Raw genomic sequence first — 7,456 nt, forward strand, 5'->3', positions numbered from 1 at the left:
GTTACAGTCCCGGCATGGTACTGACAAAAACAGATGAGTGTTTCTCCTGAGGGAGAGGATTGTGGGTATGGAACGAGTTAGCACTGCCTGTTATTGCAGCTGATCATAAAAAGGCTATGTGCATGGGAATTCCACTGTAAAAACTGAAAAATGTTTGTTCCTATAAAAACATGTTAATGCAAAACAGTTAGGTGGAAGACAAAACTTAACCGCAGTTAATAAGGTCATAAAATGGGCGAATTTAATTGTCCGCACTGTGTTAATTAATGTGATGCATTTCTGGACACATGCTGGCGAGAACATTTTATTGAGATTCAGTAAACAACAAAGTAACAAACAATTCTACTCACAATGTTTAGATTAAAAATACATAGGCCTTAAAACCCAAATTTAATCAAAAATAATTTTTAGAGACATGCTGAATCAGATTTACACACATCACATTTCTCAGATATTTGTTTGACACAATACATAACTTTAAAGATTGCTAGGATACAAGAATATGAATAAATAAACGTACAACTTTTTTTCTTAATTCAAACTAAATCCTGACTGTGTGACACAGTAGACAGGAGGCCAAATCCTTACTGATGTTTGATTGAATCGAGGCACCTCCTCTCTCCGGCCCCCAGCGCTGCCTCCGTCCACCAATGGGGCTCGGGCAAGCGGATTAGCAGGAATCCTGAGAGGAAGTTTAAACAAGAGGAAACATTAAGTTTGAAATAAAACACAGGAAACAGGGTTAACTACAACTCCGCCCAGTCAGTGCCAGTGGCTGCGCTATTTTTTGCCCAATTATCCTTGGTTAACGGGATTAATTACTCTAACTTCTCTTTCTTTTCTTCCCCTCCAAGCAAACGGGCAATAAATCCTTCCCTGTGCTACACAGTCCAAGAGGGCAACTCTAATTAGCATAACAACTTACAAAAACATTATGGCCTTAAAGTGCTTTCAGAGAAAACAACATCAGAAGCACACAGGATACAGGATGGGATTTAGGAGGGCTATTTAATTGAATAAAATGTTTGGGGAGGTGGGAAGAGGGGTAAACACAACGTAGGTGATGCAAGGGAGGGCAGGAACATAAACGGAGGGCCTGACTTCCACAGGACAGGCCCTGGTATGTCTGACATACAAAAACAGAGGGTTAATGGGCACCAGCTATCTTAGTCACAAACAAGAGTAAATACCAAAGCAATTCAAATATAGAAAAGATACACCAACTTCCCTTCATCACCTGGAGAGGGGAGGCGACGTAAAATTTGTGGCTCAGTTGTATAAATTTGTTTTCTGGAGGCTATGGCAATATTTGTCAATTTGAAGTGCAGAAAATCCACCGCAGTTCTGGAACTGTCTCCTCACCATCCACCGCCTTGTGCCAAAACCCACACCGCCGTGTCTGAGGGTAAAAACAGCCGTTTTCTAGCCAACCTGTTTAGCATGAGTCCCACCCAGTCGTCTGCTTTCACTAACCTGTCCTGACAAGTACCCAGATTAACGTAATCTTATATCAGTGCAGAGGAGCAGAAGAGAGCAGATGGACCCCCTGTGCCCCCCCCTTCCACCCAACACTATCACACACACACACACACACACACACACACACACACACACACACACACACACACACACACACACACACACACACACACACACACAAGCAAATGCAAACTCTCTCACTCATAAACACACATATTAGAACTTAGCTGCAGAGTGCTTAGCATGCAAAACCTGGGCCCCAGCCACAGCAATTAATGTTCTCCCAGCAAATTGCCACAGCTTTGGATGATGCTGTTTGGGGAATGTTACCCTGTATATTCATATGTGATTCATCAGCAAACACTGCAGTCTGGCTGGTGTGTGAGTGTGACAGTGCGGTCATTTTAATATGGGGGGTAGGGGGAGGAATGAAAGTGTCTTTTGATTCATTTGCAGATAAATAAATAAATAAATCAATAAACAAGTAATTGAATAAGACACTCAACAAGAGACTGCAGGCTGGGGAATTGAATTTGGGATTTTTAACACTTGTCATCTGCCGTGTTGAAGTGAGCTTGTCTTTTTACAGTTTCCCTGGTAAATCTCAACAACTTTGCTAAACTGAACAGATGGGCTTGCTAATTAGCAGCGCTCAGGCTGTAAGTTTGTTTATAAAGAGAGAAAGGGTTCCAGACATCTTGACACATTTTATTAACATATCATACCTTAAAGCTATGCTTCTTGGTACCCACCAGGCTCTTTAGCTAAATGCACACACACATGCGGGGACACGCTTTCACACATGCACATACACTTTTATATAAACATGCCCATGTGCGTCAGTGCGCACACATACACTGTACACACCAGGGAAACAATAAAAGTCAGCCTTGCGAAACGGAACACCCTGTATGTATGCTCATGAATATGCACAATTAACTCTGTGTGAGTGTGTGTGTGTGTGTGTGTGTGTGTGTGTGTGTGTGTGTGTGTGTGTGTGTGTGTGTGTGTGTGTGTGTGTGTGTGTGTGTGTGTGTGTGTGTGTGTGTGTGTGTGTGTGTGTGTGTGTGTGTGTGAGAGAGAGAGTGTGTGTGCATGGGCGAATGTCTTTACAGAAGTGTAACAGCACATTTTGCACATGAGTGTGTGTCCACTGTATAAATATGTGTGTATGTGAGAGATGGCGTTTGTTTACGAGGGCATCACTGTGTGTGTCACGCACATGTCCTTGCTGGAGCAATTGCATGCTTCTCTCTGCACCAGGCCCCCTCCTAAATTCGCCCCCCGTGGTTTTGTCAGCTTTCACTATTGTGTGTCAGGACACTGACACTAGATGATGTCCCAAGCAGACAGGGTCGGTGCGCTCCCAGAGGGGCCCGGAGCATTCAGCAGCGGGATAGGATGGACTGAGGCTCTATCGGTACCATTTAAACCTCCTGCCAGGCCCCACTTAGGACATGGGCGACATCACGGCACCCACCCACTACGCTGATGCACTGAGATGTGAAAAAACTTAGCTAGAGAACTACAATGCCGGAGGAAGAGTGCATGATAGAGAGAGATAGAGGGCCAGAGAAAAATTCCATCACCAATGCCACATGATACGGCTCATAACATTGTCATGATTTTTTTTTTTGTTCCCCTTCTTGTCACACACACACACACACACACATACCCGCAGACATACCACAGCCTGGTGTTTCGGCAGGCACATATTGCCATGGTGATCCTGGTTAAGAGGCTTACATTCGGCCCATGCGGATGGTTGCTGGGGGACACTCCCATTGCCATGGTGATGGCTACTGGGAGGACACTCACATTGCCATGGTGATGATGGCAGGAGCCAGGCATGCCAACCAATGAGATGATGGATAGATGCCATGCAGGAGGCGAAGGGAAAACGTGACCAGAATGCCTGCTTGTTATGTCTACTGTCAAGGAGACTCTTCATAAATTGTGTCTTCACACATGGTTACATGCAGTCACCACTAGCAGCTTTTCTGCAAAGTGATGTGTTTAGGCTTTTTTTACTGGATAAAATAATAATGACATATTTAATATACAAGGCCAATGATATTTTAATCTATAAAAACAATAGGCATATATAGGGGCTACTCTAAAGATTAAGACAGAAAACAGTGCAGATTACGGATTTAAGATCGCAGATGACATGAATTATGGATAGGAAACATGCAAAGAAGGAGATCCAAATTCAAAGCATGTAGTAATGCAAAATACATCAGAGAAAAACGTAAATTCAGTCACTGCTGGAACAAGGTTGGAGCCTATTTGTGTCAGCGCTTGTGTGTGAAATATGCATGCAACCTAATTCCACATTCCATCAGTAATAATAACAATACAGAAGCAGCAAAGGCGATAGAGGTGGCAATCTGGTGATTTAGCTCCAGATAGCCAAAGCCATTTCGCCTGCCTCCCAGCAGAGGGAGGCTGGGAATGGGTTGAGGGCCAGCGGGACGGGGCTGGGAACCAGGGGACTGGTGCTGCCTGAAGGCATGGCCGAGGTCCAAATCTGGCCCAGTGTGAGAGACTACCAAGAGTTGCTGTATGTGTGTTTATGTGAATATTCACTACAGAGGAGGTAGAATGGAGCAGGATGGAGGCCTTGTTGGACTGATTCTATTCTGTACATTTTATTCCAAAACACACACGCACACATTTACATATCTCTTAGGGTCACCTGTCTCTTCTCTCTGAGCTGTTTTTCGCCAACATGAAGGCTTCTGCATGATAAAAAAATTCTACTTTGCCATAAAGCCAGCACCAAAAAGGTCAACCACACCAGCCCTTAGAAACATAGTTTTCAGCTTCGCCACTAAAACTTTAAACCTAATCAAATAATACACATACTTGGTTTTTAGACAACAAAAAACAGCACTGAGATATCACTGACCATCAGGCAATGGGACCTTTAAAAACTCAAACTGACCAGACAAACAATGTGTACACTCATGCATGAGCAGCCATACCACTGCGCGGTGCCATACCTTTGACAGCTGTGATTTTTCTTAAGCTGACAGTTCAGGTAAGATAAAAGATTTACCTTTCTTCCTACAAGTGACACACATTTCACCAGAGAAAGGAGGTGTTTATAACGCATTCAGGACTGTGTCGTGTCAACAAATCTGTCTCTGCATGGGCAGGAGAACCTGCCGGATACTATCTCATTTTACACACAAGGTGCAGAGAAACACCCTTCACACTCTTCCAGGTGCACAGTAAGACAACCACACAAGCACGTTAACAGAAGTGCAGGAAAGAGTGTGTTTACCATTATTGTGTGTGTGTGTGTGTGTGTGTGTGTGTGTGTGTGTGTGTGTGTGTGTGTGTGTGTGTGTGTGTGTGTGTGTGTGTGTGTGTGTGTGTGTGTGTGTGTGTGTGTGTGTGTGTGTGTGTGTGTGTGTGTAACCTTACACAATACAATCCATATACTGTAAATCTGTGTCTGAATATCATCATAAAACTCAGTCACCCGCTGAAACATTTCGCCTCTTACTCTGCAGCTCAGAGATCTGCACTCTACAGATGTAGCCAAACACACTATAAATATATATAGGACGCAGCGTCATGAATACCATATCAGCCCGGGTGCAATAAAATCATTTAGCACAAACACAATAATAATTTTTCCATGTTTCAACCACATGGAAATTCATTAAAACACAGCGACCGTCCCATACAGCGGCTGGTGGAAAAATGAACATAAGTCAGTGATGTCAAGTAGAAGCAGTAGATGATAATAAACACACTGATATTTAGTCTCTATCTCCTTATAATACTCATAGGTAACAGCAAAGGCAATGTGTTTTGCCAGTTTGTAGTGGTACAGAAACACAATGTATCAGCCAATTGGAACTGTATTGTGTAGTATGGTCAACCTCAAACGTGGGCACTATAATAGGTACTCTGTCAAACGTGATATGTTGATGAAGAAGTGTCAAGTTCAGTTCATTTAATCAGTGCCCATCATTTAAGCTAAGCTAAACTTTGGCAGTTATTGGTTTTACTTTCAGTATGGCACTCACTCTTTAAGATCAACGTTCAGTCAACATTAAGTGACATGACTTTGTAGCAGTGGAGATATCATGAGCTAAACATTTTAAAAAGGTGATGTGTGTCAGTAAAAGTCATCTGGTGAACAGAGCTGCATTCACAAACTGTTCTCAGAAACCTAAAAGGGTAATGTAAGATAAGGTAAGTTCTTGAGATAGAAAGGTTTCCTGCTCAAAGAGCAGATGCCTGAGTTTACCACCAGCATATTAATCCATGAAAGGAAAAGATAAAGATTACTAGAACTGTAAAGTATCAGCCAATCCAATGTATTGACCAAGTGATCCTGCAGGCCTTCTGGGTCCTTGCTTGGAGATTACAAACATGAAAACACTAAAGCTCCAAACTCAATGTGGTTCTCTGACTAATAACATTTACTCCTGTAGTTTCAATAGTTTATTTACTGATGAATGACTGGCGATGATGATGATTACAATAGGAGCCTCTATAAAAACTTTATTCAGACTTGGGAACACAAAGCTATGGAGGATATAATGCTGTATTTGTAATTCTTTTGTGATTTTGTTTTAGTTTTCCATATACAGGGCCTTAGGGAAGGAAATATGTGTGGATTACACCTTTAAAGACACCCCCAAACTCGCCCAGCCCCTGAGGAGACCAATAGAGAGCTGTGTTACCAAAGTCCCTGCAGAGACAACAAGCCATGTGAAGTGTGAAACCCCTCGCCAACACGGATTTAAGTTTTCAGAAGCGTACATCAGTAAGAATGGAAATATTCGGGGAGAAAGAAGAGAACGAAGGGAGAGAGAGAAAGAATGGACAGACCGCTGTTTGACAAATATTGTGAGACGTGGTGGAGGGATGGTGGTGTTTTCATTGCTGACATCAACATAAATTTTCCTGGGCCGGCTCTCCTTGCCCAGCGTGGGCTCAGCACTGGGAAACTGGAGAGGAAATTCTCTGAGCCGCAAGGGAGTGGAATCAAAGAGCCAGGGCTCTGAGACCTCTGACACACTGAACTCCTCGCTGACCCCAAAACTCTCTATCTCGCTCACACACACATAATAGACACGTACAAATCGGCTCACAATACACACAGCATCCAAGATCGACAGGGGCGCACAGTTGGAGAGGTACAAACAAAGCCACACATACACTACTTTCAAGACCGTTTGGATTCAGTGGTCATCATTTTTTGTCTTTTGCCTGATCTATTTGAAAGCATCTGTTTGTGCCATCTGATAAGCAGTATTTGTCCCCGTGTGGCTCTTGGAGGTGGCACACACTGGCCTGCGTCATAACTGTGAGGCATTGAGTGGTAGACCAAAAGTTCAATGAGCCCTGTCTGAGGAACCTCATTAAAACTTGACAAACACACACTCACATACACAAACACACACACACACACACACACACACACACACACACACACGCGCACACACACACAGAAATGTGTGTCATACAGAGCACGTATCCACACACACACGCACACACACACATGCAAACACGTGTGGCTTGAATTAATGATGATGTAATTAGCCCTGATATCCTTGAAATGTCGGGTGCCAGGAAGTAGGGATATGCTTCATGTCATCTGCAGCCTCTGAGTGTGAATGTGTGCATGTGTGAGCACACTATGCCATCAGAGTTGTTGGAGACTGTACAATGGACATGGTGGCCACTCTATTCTATGCCACAGTGAGTAGGCTTTCCACGCCAGCTCCTCTGAAAAGAAGCACATGCACAATGGTCGCCATAATGAGGAACTCTTCCAGGCCGGCGCACAATCTGACAATTTGAGCAGGTGTGGTAAAGGCAACTGCTATAAACACCAAAGGCATTTTTCAGAACTGGATTGCTGTGTGTGTGTGTGTGTGTGTGTGTGTGTGTGTGTGTGTGTGTGTGTGTGTGTGTGTGTGTGTGTGTGTGTGTGTGTGTGTGTGTGTGT

At 43.6% G+C, this 7,456-nt stretch overlaps 1 long non-coding RNA gene across 1 annotated transcript in view; it reads right to left on the minus strand.

The window, feature by feature from the left end:
* Positions 1-354: 354 nt before the first annotated feature.
* Positions 355-7,456, minus strand: part of LOC138625802 (uncharacterized) — a 54,295-nt gene continuing 47,193 nt past the window's right edge. The window contains exon 3 of the long non-coding RNA XR_011311250.1: positions 355-682. This is a non-coding gene — a long non-coding RNA (uncharacterized lncRNA). The remainder of the gene's footprint in view (positions 683-7,456) is intronic.

The sequence above is a fragment of the Brachyistius frenatus genome, unplaced genomic scaffold (genome assembly GCF_029030835.1).
Source record: "Brachyistius frenatus isolate BFR_SWC_R1_liver_20210118 unplaced genomic scaffold, ASM2903083v1 Contig_66, whole genome shotgun sequence".
NCBI classification, from domain to species: Eukaryota; Metazoa; Chordata; class Actinopteri; family Embiotocidae; genus Brachyistius; species Brachyistius frenatus.